This window comes from Phascolarctos cinereus, unplaced genomic scaffold (assembly GCF_003287225.1).
Source record: "Phascolarctos cinereus isolate Bilbo 61053 unplaced genomic scaffold, phaCin_HiC Scaffold_4;HRSCAF=312, whole genome shotgun sequence".
In the NCBI taxonomy this organism is placed as follows: domain Eukaryota; kingdom Metazoa; phylum Chordata; class Mammalia; order Diprotodontia; family Phascolarctidae; genus Phascolarctos; species Phascolarctos cinereus.
Genome location: NW_027555847.1, coordinates 668,571,461 through 668,597,858, shown reverse-complemented (window position 1 = coordinate 668,597,858; position 26,398 = coordinate 668,571,461). Strand labels below are relative to the sequence as shown.

The window sequence follows — 26,398 nt, the reverse complement described above, 5'->3', positions numbered from 1 at the left end:
AATGGTATATTCAGGATGAGATAGGTAGAATCATATCAATACTTCATCAGCAAGCTTGCTAGAGAGTTTCAGCAGCCAACTTTAACTAAAACTTTAACAATTTAAACCATAAGCATACCATAGCTGTATAACAGGAGACAGTCCTAGGAGAGTAAGGCCATAGACTCTTCTGGCTATTCAGTGGCATAGTGGAACAGCTCATATCGCCAATGCTGCAAGATGATCAGTTTCACTGTATGACTCTCAAAGGGCCTGCTCCCTGCTAAGTATGCTATCTTCTCTGAGAACACTTTCACAACTCCCCATTAGTCTCATGGTAACTGTTGGTCATCTAGTATCTAAGAGGCACTACTACTGTGATTTCACATGGTCTCCTGGTGGCTAGACACTGCTTCTTTCTGCCAGGTTCCAGCCTTTATCTCTTCGGGGACGCCTGCTAGCCATCTCATCTCCCATCATCTAAAGCAAAGGTGTCAAATACTCAGCCCACAGACCATTGCAGCCCAAACCAGATTAAAATGTAATTGGGAAATATTTAACAAATAAAAATATAACACAATGTAGATAGTGGTAATATTTGGTTTTCTAAGTCAATATGCAGCCCACAGGAATCCTTATATACAGTTTAGTGACCCCCTTTCTATTTGAATTGGACACCACTGATCTAAAGTCTAATGACTAGAAAATGTCATCTAATTGTGACTTGCCTAGTAGTCATGAGTGGAATTGAATTGAGGGACCATATTTTATTGCTTAGATCTTTTTTCTTACTCGGTATGGGAGTGCAGTGAAGCAAGTGGGACTAAACAACTGAACCGTGTCTTTCCCAAGGTACCTTGGTCCAGAGCATGAATATAGATTGGTTGTCTATATTTTGTCTCTCCAATATAGGCTGGTAGGTTGACAGTTCTATAACTACAGCCACCTCATCCTGCCAAGCAAAGCAGATACAATTGCCCCAAGCTAAGATTAAGTCTTTTTGTGACTCCTATGTCTGGGTCAGAGTTCACAGTCCTCTGTTTGAGACCGCTATCTAAGGACTAGAAATTTTCAAGATTCAATCTGGTTTAGCACAAAAAAATGAATTTTATTGAGAACAAATTTTAGCTAATGAAACAAGGTGATTGTTCTCTATTTCTCTACCCTGGATCCTCACTTTTGTTAAGTCTATCTGTTGGTAGCAAAAGCAGTTTTGTTGCTATATTTTAATCATTGAAAAAATTATACATTTAGGACACTGGAAATTGTCCTTCTCAGGAAAAAAGGAATAGAAAAAGTACATCTGTGCCCTTGACTATGCTCAACTGAGTGATCCAGAGAAATCCTAACTAGGCCTGTCCTGTCATACCTGAATGAGTCAGTTCGAGTGAGCCTAAGAAAGCCTACCTGAGCAGGACTATGTGGTCATGCCTAAATGAGCAGGAACAAGTATTCCCAGGTGAGCCTCAGAGAGGCTAAGTGAGCTTGTGGAGGTCTACCCAAGCAAATCTGCCTGAGTACATGAGGGTGTCTGTGTTGAGCACATCTTCCAAAGAGCACAGAGAGAGAAGGCTTTAGGCTCCAAAATGGTGGGCAGAGACTGAATCTTGAGCTATTGAGGATGGACCAAGTGAGCGAGCTTGCAAGTATGAGGTCTGAGGAATAAGAAGTCATGGAATTCAACTCCGCCCAAAATTATACATTTAATTGAATATACCAAAACCCTTCTGCATCCCACCAAAAGAAGAGAGAGAAAGGAGGGGGAAAAGAACAAAAGGAAAATAATTGGAAAAAACACCAAGAAAAGTAGAGAAATTATAACTATAGCTGCCATCTCCAAAGGAACACACTTAGCCCTTGCTTTCCCGCCTTCCACCACTAATTTGACAAGTAACATGACCTCAGACTCATACAAGAAGCTAAGACCTCAAACTTAGCAGTCACATATCACTGTCATTACAACATATCACATTTGAAAGCCCTGCTGTTTTTACCATTCCTCTACAGAAAAAATAATAAATTTTAAATTACAAGTTAATAATTTCTGTAACATAAAAGACCTAAAAGATAAAATTTCATCATTGTATCAATGGATAAGATAAAAGAAATGCCAAAGAAAAGTTAAATTGGATAATAAATGTTTTAAAAGAATTAAAGATGTGCTGTAATGCAGTTTTTTAAAATAGTAAGAGATGAAGGGGTAATTAGAAAAATTGCAAAATTACATCCCAGGAGAAAACATATACATGAAAACAAAATAAACTAGAATAAATAAAGTCAAGAAAATAGCAATCACTAACAAAAATAAAACTAAAGAACAAACCCAGAAAATCATAGAACTGACAAATCACCCAATGGATATGTGGGACAAAGTAAAAGATTTGGAAGATGAAGCAAGAAATGCAAACATTAAATTAACTGAGGTCCGAGAAAATATGAAAATTCTAAGAATCTAAATACTGTATTCTGACTTAATTGGAGAAATTTTTCCAGAATGTACAATATCAGAAAACATTCTCTAAGGACAACAGAATAAAGAGTACACCAGAAAGGAGAAACCCTAACTATGATTCACCAAATCATAAAATTATAAAACCAGAGAATATGAAGACAAAAAAATATATCCAAGCACCAAGGGGAAAAATAACAAATAAAGCAATACAAATATATTAAATAAATAAATGCCAATGCAAAGAAAACAAATAAAGAAATACAAAATATACTAACATCAAATTTTTCAAAAACAATGAGTAGCAGGCCTGGGTATCTTACTAAGTCATTGGGTATTGCAGAAGAGCCCTTTGGACAAATGTTTGTGTCACACTATGTTTCAGGATTTATGTGATCACCATTTACCGCAGCTACCAAGTTCCTCCTATGAGACCACTGAGTATGCAGAGGGTCTCTGGCTCTGTCCATGAGACTCAGAGTTGGATTTGTTATGAAGGTTGCTTGATAACTGCTGTCTCACTCTGTGAGATCCTTGAATTGGGTCTAGAGCTCCATAGTATGGGCTTCTTACCAAGAAGACAAGGTCTGAGACACAAACAGAAACACCTTTCTAGAGATGTTGCCACTGACCCTGTAGGTCTGAAATCCAAAAGAACAAAGGGAACTCCTGTAAGTGAGGATGGAGGAAGAAGCCCCCAGACAGCTGGAAGCTGTTCTAGAAGGATGTACGTAGGACCTGAAGGCTGACTAAAGTTTCAGAGGTTCTGAAACTTTCCCGACCATTGTACTTAGGTGATCAGGATGTTGGAGAAGTCATTGTGGTTGTTGTTGATGGCCCTTCATTTTCAAAGAGGACCAGTGACATCACAGGATGATGTGTTGACTTGTGCATGAATGGATTTAATGACTCAGAGTTGCACAAAGTCATCAGCCTCACTCTTTCTTTCAGAGTCATTGAAGCCCAGTGGCAAGACAAAAGTCAGGACAACTGGTGATGGCCCAGGAGGATGGGTGACCTCTGTGTCATTTAGAATGGCTGACCAAGTTCTAAGCCTCCACAGCAGCTGCTTCAGCTGCCTCCACGGCTATTGGAGCAAATTGTCCTTATCCACCCATTCTGCCATGGAGAGTCTTCACATGCTTGGGGTGGACATTCCCCTAAGTGATGGGCTAGAGGCCTGTCGGTTACCCTCAGCCTGGTTTACCCCATCTGTTGAGACAGTTTTACTGGAGTATAGTTACTGTGCATGCTACAGCTTCTTGGAGCCACAGGTGAGAGTTGGGTGATAGGTGTACAACAAAGGTGGATGAACAGCCCTAAAAAAGGGCTCAGCAAGTCTCACACCAGAAGTGCTAGTCCTCCCTGAATACCCCATAACCCCTGGAGAAGTCATAACACCCAGAGAACCATTAGCAATTGATCACTGTGAATGATCCATCCCCAACACTTGAGAAGAGAAGTCAGAATTTCAAATGTCATACAGGAAAACAAGAGACAAATATTTGAGAAGGAGAATTTGATGGAAATAGATGGAAATAGATGGCAATGAAGGAGTTCTTGGCTCTGGAAAGTGTTAGTTCAATGGAAAATCTTTGAGTGCCTCATTCGGGTTGAAAAAAATCAACTTCACAAGTACAAGATGGAGGAAAAATGAACACACAGCAATTTCTCTCAAAAACTCTGGTAGCCTCAACGAGCTGAAGCTGTAAATGAATCAAGGTTCAACCTGACTGATGTGGCAGTCAAGAAACTAATGAAAATGTGGGAAAATTGGAACTCTAATGCATTGTTGGTGGAGTTGTGAATTGATCCAACCATTCTGGAGAGCAATCTGGAATTACACCAAAAGAGCTATAAAACTCCATACCCTTTGATCCAGCAATACTACTTCTAGGTCTGTAGCCCAATGAGATCATAAAAATGGGAAAGAGACCTACACGTACAAAAATATTTATAGCAACTCTTTTTGTGGTGGCAAAGAATTGGAAATTGAGGGGTTGCTCATCAATTATGGAATGGCTGAACAAGTTGTGGTATATGAATGTAATGGAATACTATTGTTCCATAAGAAATTATGACCAGGTGGACTTCAGAAAAACCTGGAAAGACTTGCATGAATTGATGCTGAGTGAAGTGAGCAGAACCAGGAAAACATTGTACACAGTAAGAGCAAAATTATTCGATGACCAACATTGATAGACTTAACTCTTCTCAGTAATGCAATGAACTAAAGACAATTCCAAAAGACTCATGATGGAAAATATTATCCACATCCAGAGAAAGATATATGGAGTCTGAATGCTGATCAAAGGCATACTATTTGCTCTTTTTTTTTCTTTCTTTGTTTTTTTCTTTCTCATGGTTTTCCCTTTGGTTCTCATTCTTCTTTACAACATGATTAATGTGGAAATATGTTTAATATGATTGTACATGTATAGCCTATATCAAATTGCACACCATCTTGGGGAGGGTGAGGGGAAGGAGGGGGCAAAAATTTAAAACTCAAAATCTCATAAAAGTGAATGTTGAAAACTAAAACTAAATAAATAAATAAATTTTAAAAAAGAAAACTAATGAAAGCACAAGCCTAATGAAATAGCATAGTAAATAAAGTAGCAGCTTTCAGAAAGGTTTAGTATCAATCAATAACTATTTATTAAGAGCTTACTATATGCCAGGCACTGTGCTAGGCACTAGAGATTCAAAGACAGTGATGAAACAGTCCTTGCCTTCAAGGAGTTTACATCCTATCACGGGGAAAACTATATACACATATACACATGTATATGTAATATATACACATACCTACATATACATACATGTCAACAAAATGTATACAAAATAAATGTGATGCAATTTTGGGAGGAGGTGGCATTAGCACATAGGGAGATCAGAAAAGGTATCATATGAAAGGTGGATTTGAACTGAGGTGTTGTGGTTTGTTTGGGGTTTTTTTCGAGGTGGGGGGAGGAGGAAATTCTAAGACATAAAGGTGAGGAAAGAGAGTATTGCAGGCATGAGTGCAAAAACACCAAGAGTGCTACATTTGAGAAACAACGAGGTTGGTCTGATGAGATTGTACAATGTGAGGAGAGTGGTATATATCGAGGTTGGAAATATAGTATGGGATGAGATTGGGAAGGGCTTTAAAAGCAAAGCAGTAGAGTTATTCTAAAAGCAATATGAGGTGAGTTCCTCAGATGAGAGAATGGGGAGAAAGTTTGTGGGGAGTAGAATATAGAATCATTCAGAGAGGAGTAAAAGGATTGTCTGGCATCAGTAGCATCAGTGGCATCAGTCTGGCATCTGGCCCAGTTGAGAATGAATAACAAATTTGTAGTGAATGTAATTGCCTTAATTGTGTGATTTCTTCCACATCTGTTCAGTAGCAAGTGAGTAAAAATGGAGGAGGCAGGAAGTGGAGGTAATACAAGTTTGGGTTTGGGCATGAGTGTGAAAACAATAAGGGGGCAGGGTTTGGGGAGAAGAGGACGGTATAAAGTTCAACTGGTTAACCATGGGTTCAAGATTGGAAAGAGAGGGAAGCTAAGTTAAAGCAGGGATAAGAACCTGAGAGAATATTAAGAGATGGAGGTATTCAAGGCCCCCAGTGAGGATGAAGGCATTGGGAGAGATAGAATGATAGGAAGTTATGATCTAATATAGGAATATAAGAATTTGAGAGTTGGTTTTGTTTTGTTTTGTTTTGTTGGTGAGGCAATCAGGGTTAAGTGATTTGCCCAGGGCCACACAGCTAATAAATGTCAAGTGTCTGAGGTTAGATTTGAACTCAGATCCTCCTGACTCCAAAGCCAGAGCTCTATTCACTGCACCACCTAGCTGCCCCTATTTGAGAGTTTTTGATCCAAGAAGCAGAACACTTGTGAGCGACCACAAGATCAAAAGAGTAACCATCCTTATGTGTAGCTTAGGTGAAGTAGGAGGGAGTAGTCATGGCAGTTAAGGAGACTGAGACATTGGGAGGTTAGAGTGTTGAAATCATCATGCATATTGATACTCCCTGTGATAAGGGAAGGAGTTGGGGTAAAAAACTATGAACCAGGAATAAGGCAGTGACAGCCCCGCAGTATCCTCCTCTGTCCACACCAGATCTGAAGCTTTGTGAAGTCCTATACCAGGAAGGATGTGGATACATAGGTAAGGGTCCAGAGAAAGAAAATGGGCCTGGTGAAGACACTCAAATTCATACCATATGAGGACTCATGGATGGAAATGAGATCTGTTGAACCTGAAGGAGAGAAAAGTTGAGGGGGACTTAAAGGCAGTCTTCAAGTATTTAAAGAACTGCATGTATACATTTCCTGGAAGATAGCCGACTTCTCTATTGTTATTGGTAAGTGCGTACCTTTTGCAGAAAGTCAGCAACCACCACCATAATGATCTCTCAGCTGAGAGCAGCTCTGGAGCTGCAGCATAATTCTTTGGACTACAAGCAGTTCCCTTCTCCTCAGAGCATTCTGGACCCTCTTCTTCAAGGAAGAAATCATAGCGATTACTGAGCTCCAAGTGTTCAGTGGTCATTCTTACTGTTACTCTTCTTGTGTCACTTTCTTCTGCCCTTCAACATCCTGACACAGGTCCCAATCTCCCTCTGCCTTTTTCTTCTTTTTTAAAAATTGAAGAATTTATTCATTAACATCATCAAAAAGCATGATTAAGCACCTACTATGTGCCAGGCATTGTGCTAAGTGCTGGGGACAAAATGGTTTCAGCTCACCTTCTAATGTGGGAGACAACACACAAACAATGTACATACAAGATATAGAGTGTAAAGGAGAAGGATCACTCATTTGAAAAGAGATTCTTCAGTCTCCATGATAAACTAATATAAATATAGAGAACCAAAAACAAGCTAGGAAAATTCCCAAATGTGGAAAGATCTATGGATTTTCCTATTTTAATAATCCCACATAATAAATTATATTAATCCATAGGCTTGCATTCAGAATGCAGTCAGTGAAGGTTTCTCTCTCTTTCTCTTTCTTTCTCTCTCTCCCTCTCTCTCTGTCTCTGTCTCTCCCTTTCTCTCTCTCTCTATCTATCTCTGTCTCTGTCTGTCTCTGTCTCTATGTATGTGTATCTGTCTCTGTCTCTGTCTCTGTCTCTCTCTGTCTCTCTCTCTCTCTGTCTCTCTCTCCTTGTTAATAAAGGGGCCTTGTCTTTCTGTAGGCTTACAGAAGACAACACACAAGCTAGTATGGGCTGCTACCGATACCACATTTAGAGTCACATAGAATATTCACAAAAAACACACACAGGTGTCATGCCAAGATTCTCTGTAAGATTCTATGATTTTTAAGGAAAAAGATACAGGACAAATACAGTAATGATGATGAAAGTAAAGTTAATAAAAATTAAAGTAACACTTTATATTTGTTCCTTCTTCAATTCTTCATCTAAATGACACATTGATCCTCAAAGGTTTTACCAGAGGAGTACAAGGTCTGATAGGTGTTACAAGCTTTAATAGATTTGAGGATTCAGGGATAGCTGTTAGTCTGTTGACCTAGGACCAGCTTAATTTAGGGCATTGAGAATCACCTTTAAAAAGTTGCCCAATATAGGGGCAGCTGGGTGGCACAGTGGATACAGCTCCAGCCTTGGAGGACCTGAGTTCAAATTCCACCTTAGACACTTGACACTTACTAGCTGTGTGACCCTGGGCAAGTCACTTAATCCCAACTGCCTCACCAAAAAAGAAAAAAAAAGTTGGCCAATGGGTGATGAAGAGTTTTTGTCCAGATTGCCTCATTAAAACCATCTAAAAAAATACAAAGGCTTGGGATTAAAGTTAACAGAGTGAGGAAGGAAGGAAACATTTAATAAATGCCTACTGTGTGCCAGGCACTCTAGTGCTTTATAAATGTTATCTCTTTTGGTCCTCACAACAATCCTGGGAGGTAGGTGCCATTATTATTCCCATTTTACAGTTGAGGAAACTGGGGCTGACAGAGGTTAAGTGACTTGCCCAAGGTCACACAGCTAGTAAGTGTCTGAAGACAAATTTGAACTCAGGTCTTACTGACTCTAGGTACAGCTCTCTGTCCCCTGCACCACCTAAATGCTCCTTGTTTCCCTAGTTCTTGGGGGCCTGGCCCAAGTACTACTGCTGTCTCCTCTGCTGATGGACCCATGACTTAGGGACCAATGCTATATGCACTAGTGAGCATCCCCAATGAGGAAATCATATGGTCAATTTTCTCTTTTTTCTTTCTAAAATGGAATTCATATCCCCCACATCCCCCTGTCCCAAACTTGACTTTCCTCGAAAATTCCCTTTTTCTGTTGAGGGTACCATCATTCTTCTACTCCCCCAAATTCATATTCTCAGAGCCATCCTCCACTGTTCCCAATCCTTCAACCCCAACATTCAATCAATTGCCAAGTGTGATCTAGTCTATCTCCCCAACATATCTCACACACTGCTGAGTGATATAACAGATAGCTTACAGAGCTTGGAGTCAGGAAGAACTAAGTACAAATCTTACCTCACTTGCCAGCTGTGTGACCCTGGACAAGTCACTTAAGCCCTCTGTGTCTCAGTTTCCTCACCTGAAAATGAGGATATTAATAGCACCTATCTCCCAGGGTTGCTGTGAGGGTCAAATGAACTAACATGTGTAAAGCACTTTGCAACCCCTAAAATGTTATGTAAACATTAACTATTCTTAGTAATAATTAGCAATTAGTATTATTATATCTACCCCATTCTATCCATTCACATAACCTCCATTCAGTACCATATCCCCACAACCCTAAACTATCATAAGAGCTTCCAAAATAATCCTCTGCTTTGAGTCCCCCCACTCAAACTCATCCTCTACACAGCTGGCAAAATCATTTCCTAAAGCACAGGCTGTAGCTCGAAGGTTCCTTCCACCTCTAAGTTCATCACCCTATGACCATGTCACTCCCTTATACAGGAAGCTTTAGGAGATCCTTATTGCGTACCTAACAAAACAAAAAAAAACTTCACTTTGGCATTGAATCCCCCACATACTCTGACTCCAACTTTACCTTTCTAGACATTTCACTTTATACCCTTCAAGTACTGTGTGTTCAGGCAAACAGATCTTTTCACTCACTGTTCCCCAAACTCAGCACTCCATCTCCCATTTCTGTGTCTGTCCCCCCATGTTCAGAATGCATTCCTTCTCATCCAGAGCTTTTATGAAACTTTCCTTCCTTCAAGGCTCAGCTCTTATACTACGTCACACTAAAAGTCTTTCCTTATCTCCCTGTTTCTTAGTGTTCTCTAACTTTCAGCATATTCATTTATCTTAGTAGATGTTACATCCTGCCTCCATAGAACATAAACTCTTTGAGAACAAGGACTATTTTTAATTTTTTCTTTGTATCCCCAGAAATTAAAGGAGGGCCTTGAACGTAATTGCCTCTATTCCTGCAGGCAATCCTTCATAAAGCATTTTCATATGCGCTATATCGTTTTGTGTACAGAAGGAAAAGTTTAAAAGCTTTGATGGATTTATTATAATTCTCATTTCAACAGATAAAGAAACTGAGTCTCTGAAAGCTCGTGATTTGCCAAGGACACAGGGTTTAAAGTGATAGAACAATAACAAAAACCAAGATGATGAGACTTCATATCCAGAGCTCTTCGGTAAAAAACAGACTAAGTTCTGATGAAGCAAGATTAATAAAGCCAGAAGTCATTGCCATTGAAGTAAGGAAATAGAGGCCAGAAAGGAGAAGATTAATTGTATATGATAAAAAAAATATAAGAGCCAGCCTGAAGAATATGACCCTGGGAAGTCCTGAACCTCACATTTGGAATCCAAGATTCTGATTGGTAGGTATTTGGTCTCAAATGCCAAAGCCATACCTCTAGGCCTGGAGCTATGAGCCATCATTGAGAGAAGGTTGATTTGCTAATGAATTTTTTCAGCGCATCCTTTATGTCCTTGTTCCTCAGACTATAGATGAAGGGGTTTAGCATGGGGATTACCACAGCATACATCACTGAAGCAACTATGCTCTTCCAGGAGGAGTGGATAGCTGAGGAGGTCATGTATACCCCAAAAGCTGTGCTATAGAATAATGAAACAACACAGAGGTGAGACCCACAGGTAAAAAAGGCTTTATACTTCCCCTCAGTGTATGGGACTTTCAAAATAGAAGAACAGATCTGTATATAAGAAGTAAGAATCCCTGTGATGAAATAATACCCAACAGGCCAGTTGTAAAATAAACCAAAATGTTGTTGATGAGGGTGTCAGAACAAGAGAGCTTCAAAACCTGAGTAAGATCACAGAAGAAGTATGGGATTTCATGGTCTTTACAGAAAGATAGATGCATCGCCATGAGACTGTGAAGGAGAGAAGTTAAAAGACTGAGGACACAGGAAATCAGAACCAGCAGGCCGCAAAGCTGTGGGTTCATGATGGCCACATAGTGCAGAGGGTGACAGATGGCCACAAAGCGATCATAAGCCATCGCAGCGAGAAGGAAGTTGTCCATACAAGCAAAGACTAAGAAAAAATACATCTGGGTGAAGCAGCCAGCATAGGAGATGGCCTTACTGTGTGTCAGGATGTTAGCCAGCATCTTGGGGACTGTAGTGGATACCAGACAGAGATCCACCAATGACAGATTGGAAATGAAGAAGTACATGGGGGTGTGGAGGTGGGAGTCAGAGCCAATAGCCAGCATGATGAGAGTGTTCCCAACTACAGTGACCGTGTACATGCCCAGGAACAGCCAAAACAGAGGCAGCTGCTGCCCTGGCTTCTCAGAAAGGCCCAGGAGGAGGAATCCAGAGACATGGGTTTGGTTTTCTGGTCCCATGTAGGTAATGTGTCTGCCAAAAAAGAGATGAGAAAAGAACATGAACTAGCAAATGCAGACATTCTTCATATAGAGGAAAGAGCCTAAAACATTAATTAGGAAGCCTCTGAATTGGGGTCCCAACTCTGCCATTTACTGTGCAACCTTGGGCACATCATGTCCTCTCTCTGAGCTTCCATTTCCTCATCTGCTAAAGGAGTAGGACTAGGTGGTTCCTTCTAATCAGCTGTTACTCCACCCTATCTGTGAGAGGCAGGTGCAATAGACAGATCACTGGGTTTGGAATCAAAAGACTTGGTCTAAAATCCCAACTCTGTACTGGCTGCCTTTGAGACCTAGGATGAGTCACTTAATCTACCTAAGACTCAGTTTCTTCCTCTGCAAAATGAGGAGTTTGGATTAAATGGCCTCTTAGGTGCTTTCCAGCTCTAAGACTGTAAGCCTAGGAACTACATATTCTGCCTCTCTCTCTCTCCTTATATCTCTCTCTTATCTCTTTTTATTGTTATTAGGGACTGATTGTGATCCAGTTTACATGCCCTTGACTTTACAGCTTAATTTTTAATGTGCTTCTGACAATAGTTCTGGGACCCTGGGAAAATCAATTAACATCTAAGTGCTGCAGGAAAGTTTCTAAGATGATGAGTGCAAGGATGTGCCATTCCTATCCCAATTTTTAATAGACAAATAGATGATAGATAGGTAGATAGATAGATAGATAGATAGATAGATAGATAGATAGACAGACAGATAAAATTGCTTGTGCAACCCCAACTCCAAAGCCCATTGGTAGAGGGCTGTCTCCTTTTTGGTAGAGATGAATTTTCTGCCCTGTGTGAGGAACAGAGTGGAGTTGGCAACAGAACTTCAACCTTATTTGAGTTCTCTTCAGGCTTCAAGTCACTTTGGGGACTTTTGACTTCCAGCTTTGAAAGGGAATCTGTTCAGGCCAACCCCATGTCAGCTTGCTGAAGAAAAAAATTCTTGGAAAATATGAGAAGAGTTGACAGTCTCCATCATGTCTTCCAAAAATCTTTTCCTTCAGTATCCTGAAGTGAAGTTGATCTGAACCATCTTCTCTCTCTCAAAGCTGGAACCCAAAAGTACCCAGAGTGACCTGAAGCCTAAAGAAAACTCAAAAACCAAAGCTCTTTCACTCTCATCAACTCCACCCTGTATCTCATGTAGGGCAGAGCATTCATCTGCAGCAATCATAAGAATGTCCTATACTAATGAGCTTTGGAACTGGGATTACACTTGTAACCTCATTTATTATTTCATACTTGAAAGCATGAAAGGGGGGGAGGAAATCTTATAGCAAATTTTTCTGATAAAGACCTCATTTCTCAAATATATAGAGAACGGAGTCAAATTTATGATACAAGTCATTCCCCAATTGATGAATGGTCAAAGAATATGAACAGGCAATTTTCAGAAGAAAAAATCAAAACTATTTATAATCAAATGAAAAAATGCTCTAAATCACTATTGATTAGAGAAAGGCAAATTAAAACAACTCTGTAGTACCACCTCATTCCTATCATATCGGCTAATATGACAGAAAAGGAAAATGACAAATGCTGGAGGGGATGTGGAAAAACAGGGACACTGATGCACTTTTGGTGGAGTTGTGCACTGATTCAACCATTTTGAAGAGCAATTTGCAACTATGCCCAAAGGGCTATAAAACTATGCTTATCCTTTAACCCAGTAATATCATTACTTGGTCTGTATCTCAAAAAGATCAAAGAAAAAGGAAAAGATCCTACAGATACAAAAATATTTATAGCAGCTCTTTTTGTGGTGCCAAAGAATTGGAAATTGAAGGGATGCCCAACAATTGGAGAATGACCGAACAAGTTGTGGTACACGATTGTGATGGAATACTATTGGGCTATAAGAAATGATAAGCAGAAAATCTGGGAAGATTTATATAAACTGATGCAAAATGAAGTGAGCAGAGCCAGGAGATCATTGTACAGAGTAACAGCAATATTGTACAATGACCAGTTGTGAATGACTTACCTATTTTCAGCAATACAATGATCCAAGACAATTACTAAGGACTTACGTTGAAAAAATGCTATGTACCTCCAGAAAAAGAACAGATGAAGTCTGAATGCAGATCAAAGCATACATTTTTAAATTTTCATTCCTTTTCTTGTTGGGTTGGGGTTTTTTGGTCTGTGTTCTCTTTTGCAAATATGGCTAATATGGAAATATGTTTCACATGACTGCACATGTATAATCTATATCAAGGTGCTTGCCTTCTCAAGGAGGCTAGAAGGAGGGAATTGGAACACAAAAATTATTTTTAAAAATGATAAAATTTGTTTTTACATGCAAATAAGAAAAATAAAATAAAAACATTCTAACAATAATCTCTAAGGGAGGTTTTTGGAATTAGGAGAGATTCTAGATACAAAGTTCCTGCAGGGTTCCTAAGTCTTCCAGGTGATTAATGGCCAGGGTAGATGCCTGAGTCAGGCATGGGTTTTGAAGCATCTTTTATTGTCTGTACTCTTTTGCTCATCTAATCCAGTTATTATTAGAACTAAACAAAATAAATGGCTCATTTCCTAGAATTCATGGTTTTGAAGTATCTGGTCAGTCAATTAGTCAATAAACATTTATTGCCTATGTGTGTCAGGCAAAGGATTTTCTATTTAACTCTAGAGATGATAGGGAACCACTGGAATTTACTAAGCTGGGGAATGGGTGACATGGTCATGCCTGTGCTTTAGAAACACCACTTTGATACCTGGTGTGGTATCAGGGGAATATTGGGGTCTGGAAAAAGCTGTGGAGATGTAGCCATGTGTTACACATTTTATTATGCATTGTCTTATTATCATTTATTGCTTATTTGCTTCTATTCATTCTATTCCAAGAGTAAATTATTACATACAGATAAGTTTGTTACATCTCTTCAGCTATTGAGTCAGATTCAATATGCCAAGGTCACATGACTAGGGCTCAGTGAGACTTAAAATCAAGGAAAAGGTGGAATTTGCAAGCGGTTACAGGGGTTCAAAAACTGATTCTAAATGGGAAGTCTTCAATTATCCACACCTCCTATAAACCAAATTGATGCTATCTCACTGGAGGATAGAAGGTTATCTACTCTATACCATAGAAAGCTCAGTATTTCCTCAGAATTTCCTAAGGGGTGTTTTAGGGGAAAAGGATAAGACATGATCTATTTGGCCCAGAGGGCAGAATGGGAAGCCCTGGGTAGACCTTGCAGAAAGGCAGATTAAAGTTTGATGTCAGCACAAATTCCCAATTAGGGCTATGCAAATGTAAAATGGGAGGCTTGCAGAGACACTAGGTTTTCCCACACTGGAAGTCTTTAAACATGATAAATGACCACTTCTTGGATATGTTTGGGTTACAGGTTGGACTAGACAAATTCTGACATCCCCTCCAACTTTAAAAATTCTGTGATGCTGTGATTTGGTGACTTCGTGTCAGAAGCCCCCAGGTTCAAATCTAAGCTCATCTTTTTTGTTGTTCAGTAGTTTTCAATCACATCCAACTCTTTGTGGTCCCATTTGGAATTTTCTTGGCAAAGATACTGGAATGCCTTGCCATTTCCTTCTCCAGCTCATTTTATAGATGAAACTAAGGCAAACAGGGTTAAATGACTTGCCCAGGGTCATACAGCTAGTAAGTGTCTGAGACCAGAATTTTAATTTAGGGAGATGAGTCTTCCTAACTCCAGTCCTGCCACTCTATCCACTGCACTACCTAGCTGCCCTTTTGATGCTAAGTCATTTAACTTCTCAGGGCCTCAGTTTCCTTACCAGTAAAATGAGAAGATTAGAAGTAGAACTGGGAAGGTAATTTTTCCTTTTGGATCAGAGGAGTGATTATCATTGGAGAAGATTTGCAAGGATGTGGCAAACAAAATGAAAAGACTAAAGATGAGAGGAAGATGGTTCAAAGAGAATACGTCAAAGGGTCTATGACAAATGTACTTAAGTTTTTTTTGTGCCCTGGACCCCTTTGGCAATCCAGTGAAACCTATGAACCCCTTCTCAAAGTAACATTTTAAAGTAATTAAAATAAATGCTCAATTCAGTTAGAAGTTAATGGAAAAAATGATTTATCTATCCAAGTACACAGACCACCTGAAATTCATCTTACCCCAGGTTTTTAAGAGTGGGTAAAGGTACTGGAGAGACAGCAAGGGGATGAGCTTGATCCCAATATAATAATGACAGATAATAGAGATAAGTAAAACTAGAGGTTGGAAGGCAGGTCAGATAGATGTGTTTACTATAGCTGAGAAGGAATAGAGAGAGAGTAGTTAGAATTAATTAAACATAAGTGCTTATAGAATTAGCCAGATCCAATGTTTCAGCTAGAATGGTGGTGAGACAGGAAACTGGTGCCTGAGACAAGCTTAGTAGAGAAAGCCCTGGATCAGGAGTCAAAAGCCTCCCAACTTACTATTGATTTGACCTTGGCAAATCACTTCACCATTTTGTTTCTGTTTCCTCATCATGTACCATATGTTCTCTACCTTCCTACTCACCATTTTCTATTTTAAACTCCCATATGTTAGCACTATGGACAGGGACACTGGGTTGCTGAGGACTATGAGCTCTGTTAGCACTGTAACAATGGGACAGCTCTGAGCTCTGGAAGCTAGACTGTATTATACTGCCATTAGTGGGGATATGGAAGGGAGGCAGTGGGGGACTTAGGGGAAAAGAGAAAGCAGACCTTATTGGTATAGAATAGCCATGACTGTGGAAAAGTAGGGCAGGTTCAGGGGCTTTCAAAGGGCATGGCTACAATGGTGAATCCTCAGAAAACCTCACTGATTTGGGTAAGTCTCTTGTATTCACACACACACACACACACACACACACACACACACACACACACACACACACACCACACACACCAGAGCCCCAGGAAGGCATTCAAGTGAGCTTGTTAAATATTTTCCCTCCCCCTGAGCTTCTTCAATATTTGGCTTACAACCTTCCTCTCCAGCCCAACCCCTGCCCTTAAGCTTAGTGAATTCAATATACTGTTGATGTTTCCCCAGTTTCCCTGGTCTCCCAGCTCATTAACTTGCTTGACTTCCATATCCTACATTTTTACATTCAGCCACATAAAGGGATGCTAACGGTCTGGATCTTACCAGTGCCCACAAGTGCTCTGGCTATAAGATCAAGAATTCTGAAATTTCCTTCTCTCATCACAATTTCCTACCCTTCCAACTCTCCATGTGCCTTGTTCCTCTTAAACCCATTCTTCATCCTCAATGTGATCTGTGACCTCCTGTGCTCTCTCCTGGCCTCCTACTCTCTCTTCACTTTCCTCCTTATCCAGTCTTAGAACTATAGTTAACCATTTTGAATATGCCTGATCTTCTACTCTCAAATCCCTTTCTCCATTGTCTTGTCACCATTAGTGTCCTGCTAAACCTCAACCCTGGTAGTCTCCACCACAGATGGTACCTTTATGCTCATTTGTTGCTGGACATCTTTGGAGAAAGTCACACAATGACTCTTAGTCCTTTAAGACTCTCCCCAGTTGTCTTTCACATGAATTGCTTTCCTAGCCAGGTCTCATATTGTAAACTCACTTTTCTTCCTATTTCTAACTAACACACACACACACACACACACACACACCCACACCCCAACGACCTCAGCATAACTTCAGACTGGTCCTCAGGTTTTCCACCTTGGGAACAGATGACGCCAATGACTAACTAAAATCCTTCAGAGTCACTAGTTCACCCCACGTTCGTATTATATGCCATCAAACCACTTAGTACCAATATTTAAAGAAACATGCACATTGTAGTACTCTAGAAATAGTCATTGATTTTGATGTACTGATTCTTTTGTGTCTCTTACAAAGGTAAAATAAACAGAGAGAGGAATGAGAGAGTAAAGAAGAAAGGTGGAAATTAAATGGGAAGTAGAAATGAAATGGGAAGAATAATTTAAAAGAATAGAAATTCAAAGCTGGAAGATACTGAGTTTCTGTTCTGGTCAACCTCGTCTAAAGCAAAGATCCTCTGTGACATTTCCAACAACGTGCATGAAGCTTTAGCCTGAACACCTCCAATGACAGGGAAATCACACCTGACAAGGCAGTTCATTCAGAAGCCTATAAATTGTTAAAATTGAAAGGGACCTCAGAAATTATTTAGTCTAACTTTCAACTAAAACATAAAGGTAGGAGAAAGAGAAAAGACTAAAAGGGCAAAGGAGGAGGGGAGGAGAAAAAGTAAAGAAAGATAATGGAGAAAGAATGGAGGAGTGATTGGAGAGGTGTAGAAATCAGCACAATGAACTGCCCTCATTGAATATAACAAAATGTGGTAGCTCCACAGGGTATGCTAAAGACTTATAATTCCTTTGCTGATTATATGTGATGATTGAAAATGTAGTATCTCTCCAGTAGAATATAAGCTCCTTCAGGGCAGGAACTGGTTTTTGTTTTGCTTTGTAGAGAGGTCCCTAGCAAGTAACAGGGGTTTGATAAATGTTGCTGAATTAGATGAATTGAATTGCTTTGGGAAAGCCCCTAAGGACAACTTGAAGATCAGACTGAAAGAACTGTCATAGTACTGTACAGACAGGTTTCTGGGGGAGGCACCCAGGTCATCATGGAAAGACCTATCCAGGGCCCTAAGACTCTGCCACTAAGGGATGCATGAGTGACCCCTCTGTTCTAATTGGGCTCCAGGTTTGGACAGTTGAGATTTGATTGGTCTAAGCCCTGACCTGGGGTCTGGACTGAAACTGGCCAAAATGGTCTGAGACATGCTGGACTCTGATTTCTGTTATGATAATACCAACAATTTCTATTTCTGTTACTATATATGGTTAACAATAGCTTCCACAAACACAGTCTTATTTGATGCTAACAGAAACACTGTAGAGCAGAAAAGACCTATTGCTTTTGGAATTGAATGACTCATCTGGTTCCTCTGTGAAGTCCCTTTAAGTCCCAGCAACATACTCCAATGATAGAGCAGGCATTCTCATCTGTGACTAAGGCCCAGAAAGGAGAAGCAATTTGTCTAAGGTCCTAGAGTTCATCAGTAGTAGGACTAGGACTTGGCTTTGAGTCCAGGGCTCTTCCCATTGTACTACACTACCCTCCCACCTACCACTGGGTAGGGCTGGGCTCAGTTTTAGGGTCTGAAATTTCAGCTAAACTCTGGACTAGGTCAGATTGAGCTGGGCTCAGGGCTGGGTTGGGCCATGGTTTTGTGAAGACTGGGCTTGGAATAATCTCCTTGAATTTCTGAAGAAGAACAGGCTCTATTCCTTTTCCCTTGTTTCCCCTCTTCTCATTTTCTACCTGCTCACAGTAACACTTACATCATAGAGAGGAGTGGTTTGCCTGACTCTTTTTCTGTCTTGGATCATTGGCAGGAAGGACAATGAAGGCAGCAGCAGTCACCCCAAGGAAAGGTGGGTCAGTGGCCTCAGACATAGTGATTGATGTCTCTGGGAGGCAAAAGTAGACTCTCTTCTGGCCTGGAACAGGTGATTTGCAAGCCTGGGCAGTGAGAGGAACAAGAGAAATACTTCAGTTTCTGGGCCTTAGAGGCTGAATGCCCTCAGCTCCTCATTAGAAAAATCATAAAATTGTCTTCCCAGTCCCTGAGAAGTTCAGGTCCCCATGGGGCAGGAAATCCTGGCAGAAAACTTCCTAACAATGAGAGTTGTTCAACAATGGAGTTGTACATTCAAATCCTTGAGACCTTCAAATAGATAACTATTTGTATGGATGGTTGTAAACAGAGCCCATGATTTGGATAAGGGTTGAACTAGACGACCTCTGAGGTCCTTTCTAGCTTCTGACTCTATGAATGTATTTCCTTAGAAGACAGTTAAGTTCCATGCCTCTGGAGGTCACAGAGACCAGATGTCCATTTTTCAGGTAGAGAAAGGTTCCTACCTAAGGAATGGAGTTGGAATAAATGATCACCGAGGTCCGCTCCAGGTTTAATGAATATACAAATGGGCTGCCTCATAGTAAGTTGAGATCATCAAGCTAGGGCTAAATGAAGGCTTTTAATGAGAGAGCCTGAATTTGGATCTTGTTTCTGCTATATAAATTCCCTCTGGACCTCAGTTTCCTCATTTGGACTAGAAGATCTCTAAATTCCTTTATGGTAACAAATCCCATTATACCATCTGGGAAATCCAGCCCAGGTCTAAGTTGGATCACATGACCTTTGGGTTTCTTTCCCTGTCTAATTGTCTATGAAAATCAGCTCCTTGTTTTGGGACACCAGCTTCAAAGTCGAAGGTGCCCCTTCATATAATCCTTTCAGGCCCTTGCTGGGTGGAGATTCTTCTATCCTCCCTTTTCACATCTAAGATTTGGGTTGCAGATCTTCTATGAGCAGGCACCATCATTCTTTGAACCTCAGTTCCCTCCAAAGGATAAATGGAGACCAATCCCCACCTCCAGGAACTTCGTTTAGGGAAATGAAGATGTACTCTAACAATGCACATGAAGAAGTCTATACAGAGAGGACTCTTCCCCTCTTTTCACAAAGAAGGTCATATCCCAGAGAAATGGAGATCTGGTCTCAGTATATATATATATAATATATATGGCAAAATATTTATAGCAACTCTTTCCTAGAAGCAAAGCAGCCAGTTAGCCATTTAGCATTTATTAAATACCTACTTATTATTTAATAATTTAATAAAAATCTATTATGTTTGAGGCACTGCCGTAAGCACTAGGAACACAAAAAAAGTCTAATGGGGGAGACCACATGGAAATGACAATGTATAAACAGAGTAAATTGGGGGTTGTCTCCAAAGGAAAGTACTAGGATTAAGGAAGACCAAGAGAGACTGCTTACAGAAAGTGAAACTTTAGCTGAGACTTGAAAGAAAGCCAGGAGGCACAGATGAGAAAGAAGAGAATTCCAGGCATGGGGGACAGCCAGAGGAAATGTTAGATCGGAAGACAGATTGACATGTTCAAGAAAAGCACTGAAAATAAAGTAAATGCTAATCGGGGGACAGATAAACAAATTCTGGTACATAAATATAATGGAATATTACCGTGCCGTAAGGAACAACAAAATTGATGAATGAAGAGAAGCATAGAAAGACTTACATAAACTGATGCAAATTGAAGGAAGCAGAGCCGAGAAAACAATGTACACAATGACCACAACAATGTAAATGGAAAGAACAGCCACCACAAAATGATTGAAACTGAATATTGCAAAATCACAAAGAACAAGCATGGCCCCCAAAGAAGAGATAAGGGGTAGGGAAGACAATAAGCATTTATATTGTGCCTACTATGTGCCAGGCACTGGGCTAAGTGCTTTTTACAAATATTATCACATTTGATTCTCACAACTCTGTAGGGTAGGTGCTATTATTATCCCCATTTTACAGTTGAAGAAACTGAGGCAAACAGAGGTTAAGTAACATGTCCAAAGTCACAAAGTTAGTAAGTGTCTGAGACTGGATTTGAACTCAGGTCATCCTGACTCCAGGCCCAGCACTCTATCTACTGTGCTATCAGTTGTCACTAAGAGGAGAATCAATAATCAATCAAGAAACATTTATAAAGCACCTACTATGTGTCAGGCATTGTGCTAAGTAAGGTCTGGGACATCACCCGGCTCCTTAGCAGAGGGGAGCTGAGGATTCCACATGCGTGGAACATTGTGTGTATTTCCAGATTTTTTTCCATATATTGATCAGTATTTCTGGTCTTTTTTTCTCTTTTTCATTTTTTTCTTTTAAGATAGTCTTTGTTATGAGGTGACTCACTAAGCGGAAGAGGGGAAGAGATACAGAGGGAAATGTCAGCAATATAAAACAAAAAAATTTAAATAAAATTTAAGAAAGAAAGAAAGAAAGAAAGAAAAAGAAAGAAAGAAAGAAGAAGGAAGGAAGGAAAGGAAGAAGAAGGAAGGAAGGAAGGAAGAAGGAAGGAAGGAAGGAAGGAAGGAAGGAAGGAAGGAAGGAAGGAAGGAGAGAGAGAGAGAGAGAGAGAGAGAGAGAGAAAGAAAGAAAGAAAGAAAGAAAGAAAGAAAGAAAGAAAGAAAGAAAGAAAGAAAGAAAGAAAGAAAGAAAGAAAGAAAGAATATGAAAGAAAGAAAGAAAATGTATTGGCCTGGTCTCCATAGCTCTATATATAAACAGGTGCGGAAGCAAAGGAAGGTCTGGTGAGAATTATCAGGATAATGACTTAAAATCCTCTGCAAATGATACTTCATGTTTCAATGGATCTGTCCTCTCATCACTGTGAGTGCTCCTTCCAATGGCGCAGATGTGACCTATCCAAACCTTTCCAACCTGTGGGATTCTTGTCCTTGACCTCTCATGATTCTCCAGAGTCTTTATCCAATGCAGTGGAGGCCTCCCCTGGGAATTTTTTTTAGCACTTTTTTCATACCATGGCCATTCTGAGGCAGTCTATTTTTTATCTGTTGGTCTCACTACACAGCCTGGTAGCTCCTTTCCTGGTTGTACACATACAAGTTGATGCCTTTTATGCCCCTTTTTGGATGCCAGTCATTGTTCATAACATTGTTGATAACATTGTTGACCTCAAAGGATATGCCCACCGTGAAACCTGAACTTGGGTGTCTACCCCAACCATGTGAAGACTTCCCTTGGTAGAATGGGCATATGAGAACAATTTGTTACAACAGCCATGAAGGCAGCTGAAGCAGGCACTGTAGAGCGCTGAGAGCTTGGTTAGACACTGAAGATGCCAAGGTCATCCACTGCATCTTGAGCCATCACCAGTCATCTTGATTCTGTCCTACCACTGGACTGTGATGACCCTAGAGTAGAGAGTGAGGTTGACAACTTCATGCAACTCTGCCTCACTGAAATCCAATTTATGCATGAATCAAAGGACATCACCCGTACCATTTTACCACTTTACCTATCTCAAAGTCCTGTAGCGACAGGTAAGTGATGAAGCAGCAGGTGCAGATACACTGGGAGCTGTAGTCACAATCCTGCACACAGGCGGCCCAGGCCATGGGGTTATTTCTCCACCAGTGGGATTCAGCAGCCCCCTTGGTGTGTAAGCAGCCATTTAAGGATCACACTGCTCACCTCCTGGTGTGAGGAAGGTCCAGAAAAGGTACCTTAACAATTGTTTGCTTACTCAACCCTGGCTGGCCTGATTACCGAGACAAGTGGGAAATCCCACTGTGTGGTCAAAACACACAAAAAAAATGTATAAAAAAAAGTCTACAAAGACAATTCCACTCACCATTGGCACTTGGAATGTGCACACACTTATAGACAACACAAAAACCAGTAGACCTGAAAGATGAACAGCTCTTGTTGCAAGAGAACTCAGCAGGTATTGCATCCAAATGCAGACCTGAGTGAAACAAGGCTGGCAAATGAAGGCCAGCTTACTGAAGTTGGAGCTGCATACATGTTTTTCTGGAGTGGCCACAGAGAAGGGGAGCATTGTGAAGCTGGTGTAGGTTTTGCAATCAAAACTAATCTGGGGCAGCTAGGCGGCACAGTGGATAGAGCACCAGCCCTAGAGTCAGAAGGACTTGAGTTCAAATCCGGCCTTAGACACTTGACACTTACTAGCTGTGTGACCCTGGGCAAGTCACTTAACCCATTGCCTAGCCAAAAAAAAAAAACTAATCTAGTCAACAAGCTTGTATGCCTACCAAAAGGAGTGAATGACAGGCTCGTGACAATGCAATCACCACTTGCAGGAAAACATCACACCACCAACATCAGTGTCTATTCTCCCACCATGATGAACCCCGATGAGGTTAAAGAAATTCTTCACGAGAACCTGGAGACCCTTATCATCAATGTGCCAAAAGAGGACAAGCTTATAATTCTAGAAGACTTTAATGCTAGAGTAGGCTCAGATTACCAGGCCTGGCAGGGAGTTCTAGGGAGGAATGGAGTTGGAAACAGCAAGAGCAATGGTCAGTTACTACTGAAGACTTGTACACCGCATCACCATCTTCTCAACACCAGCACTGTCTTCCATTTACCTAAGTGCAATAAAGCTTCGTGGATGCATCCTTGCAGCAAACACTGGCACTTCATCAACTATGTGACTGTAAGAAGAGACAAGATGTGAGAGTGCTGAAGGCAATGTGTGGCACAGAGTGCTGGACTGATCATAGACTTATCCTCTCCAAGCTAAATATTTGCATTCCACAAAAGTGGTGGCCCCAGACTACCGGAAGAGTTAATGTCAACAGATTAGAGCTCTTCTCTGAGTGAGAACAGCTTGTTGCTAACTCGGAGGGAACGTTGAGCCAAAACACAGTCGGCAACAGTGGAGCAGAAAAGGAGTGAACAGCTTTCAGAGATTTGGTGTATAGCACTGCATTTGCTCGTCTGGGTTAGAACACTCACAAACATCAGGACTGGAGTGATGAAAATGATGAGGAAATTCAGAAGGTGCTCAATGAAAAATGAGAACTCCACAGGGTTTACCAGCCAGATAGCTCATCCATCTCTAAGAAGGCAGCATTTAACACCATCAAAAGTAAAGTCCAAGCAAAACTTAGAGATACCGAATTCTTGGCTCAGTAAGAAGGCAGATGGAATTCAGTTTTATGCTGATAGTAACAATTCAAAGTGCTTTCATGATGCCCTGAAGGCTATCTATGGACCAAAGACCTGTGGTGCATCTCCACTACTCAGTGCTGATTAGGACATGATCCTAGAGAGATGGGCTGAACACTTCCGTAATGTTCTCAGCAGACCATCATCAATCAGTGCTGAAGCCACCCGCTGTATACCTCAGGTTGAAGTCAATTCCTCTCTAGCCAAACTGCCAACTGAAGAAGAGGTTTTGAATGTCATTAGGCTTCTTTCATGCGGCAAAGCACCTGGTGCTGATTCTATTCCAGATGAGATTTACAAGGTCGGGGGGTGGGGGGCAATCCACTGCTCACACAAAAGTGACTGAAGTTTTCCAGGTTATATGGCAAGAGGAGGTTATCCTCCAGGGGTTCAAGGATGCCTCCAATGTCCATCTCTATAAAGATAAAGGAAATAGATTGTCCTGTGACAATCACAGGGGTCTCTCTCTTAGTCATTGCTGGCAAGATTCTTGCCAAAGTCCTTCTTAATAGGCTGATCCTTCATCTGGAAGATAATCATCTACCTGAGAACCAGAGTGGCTTCAGAAAGGGCCAAGGAACGGTTGATACGGTGTTTGCTGCCCAACAACTCCAGGAGAAATGCCAGGAGCAGGACAGAAGTCTGTACACAACATTTATAGATCTGACCAAGGCCTTTGATACTGTCAGTCACAAGAGCTTGTGGAAAATTATGTCAAAATTTGGTTGCCTGGAGAAGTTTGTTAGTATTGTATGTCAATTTCATGACAGCATGGTTACCCGGGTTCTAGATAATGGACAATGCTCTCGTGCTTTCCCTCTCACTAAAGTAGTGAAATAAGGCTGTGTGCTTGCTCCCATGCTTTTAAACATGATGTTTTCAGCCATGTTGCCAAATGTTTTCAAAGAGGATCATGGAATCAGGTCAGCTACTATACTGATGGTATATTCTTCAACTTGAAAAGACTACAAGCTAAGACCAAAGTGGAAGGAGTGTTGGTGCATGGCTTTCTGTTTGCAGATGATTGTGCACTCGATGCAGCCTCTGAAGCTGAGATGCAACAAAGTATGGATCGATTCTCTGCTGCGTGTGCTAATTTTGGCCTAATAATTAACACCAGGAAAACACAGGTGCTCCATCAGCTGCCACCACACCGTCCATACGTGGAACCATTGATTACAGCAAATGGAGAAGTTTTGAATGCTGTGGATAAGTTCACTTACCTTGGCAGTGTACTTTCCAGAGATGTACACACTGGTAATGAGGTTGATGCATGCATTGCCAGAGCTAGCTCAGTGTTTGGAGGCTCCTAAGGAAAATATAAGAGAAGAGGTATTAGACTGACTATCAAACTGAAGGTCTATAGAGCTGTTGTGCTGACCTCATTGTTGTATGTCTGTGAAACTTGAACAGTATACCAGAGCCATGCCTGGAAACTGAATCGTTTCCATTTGAATTGTCTTAGGGAGATTCTGAAGATCACCTGGCAGGATAAGATACCAGACACTGAGGTCCTTTCTTGAATTAAACTGCCAAGCATTTCAAACTCTGTTTCAGAGAGCATAACTCCAGTGGGCTGGCCACCTTGTTTGAATACAAAACGTACGCTTGCCAAAAAGACTGTTTTATGGAGAATTCATACACGGCAAGCGCTCACATGGTAGTCAGAGAAGCAACACAAGGACACTCTCAAAGTCTGTGTTAAGAACTTTGGAATGGATTGTGTGACGTGGGAGACACTAGCACAGGACCACTCAGCACGGAGTGCCCACTTTAGAGAAGGTGCTGTGCTCCGTGAGCAAAGCAGAAGTGAAATACCTCAAGAGAAATGCAAGATACATAGACTTAGAGAATCCACCCCAAAGGTTCACATGGACTATTTGTGCCTGACCTGTGGTAGAACATTCTGAGCTCATATTGGTCCGATCAGCCACAGTTGGACACACTAAAACTTGACTCAGAATAGTGATGTCATTTTGGGCCTCTTTGAAAATGAAGGACAACAGCGTCTTCATGCTCTAGACCAGAGGTATCAAATGTGGGGCTGCATTGCCTCTCTACCACTCTGGAGAATGGTAGAACAAGATTAAAATGTAATTGGGAAATATTTGACAAAACAAATAAAAACACAATAGCACATAGATAATATGTATTTGTGGTTTCCTAAGTTTTTATGCAGCCCCCACAAGTATCTTTGTGTACAGTTAAGTGGCCAGTTTCTGAGTTTGACACCACGGCTGACAGCTTCCTAAGACTATATAATGTTGCTGACTTGCACTAATTATGAGAGTTTCCTAATCTGGGAATTCCCCATTCCGATGAAATCACAGATCAGTTCCCTATTCCTACCCTACTATGCACTTATACGTGGTCTGTTGTTTTCAAGTTGCTTTCAAAAGGAATCGTTGAATGGAAGATGAGACTAAGCCCAGGGCACATGTAGAGTTGAAGTGCATGATCTGGGACATGTTCAAATCATTGAAGAAAAAAAAAATGGTTTCCTGAGCTGCTGCTGCTGCTAAAGCACCCCTTAGTGGTG

The 26,398-nt window shown here is 40.8% G+C and overlaps 1 pseudogene across 1 annotated transcript; it reads right to left on the bottom strand.

Moving 5' to 3' along the window:
• Positions 1–8,701: 8,701 nt before the first annotated feature.
• LOC110196151 (olfactory receptor 7D4-like) lies at positions 8,702–25,993 on the bottom strand (annotated as a pseudogene). The gene is made up of 3 exons (XR_013486423.1): positions 25,083–25,993; positions 18,619–18,799; positions 8,702–11,270 (listed from the first exon to the last, which is right to left on the bottom strand). The product of XR_013486423.1 is annotated as an olfactory receptor 7D4-like (transcript).
• Between the last annotated feature and the right edge of the window lie 405 nt (positions 25,994–26,398).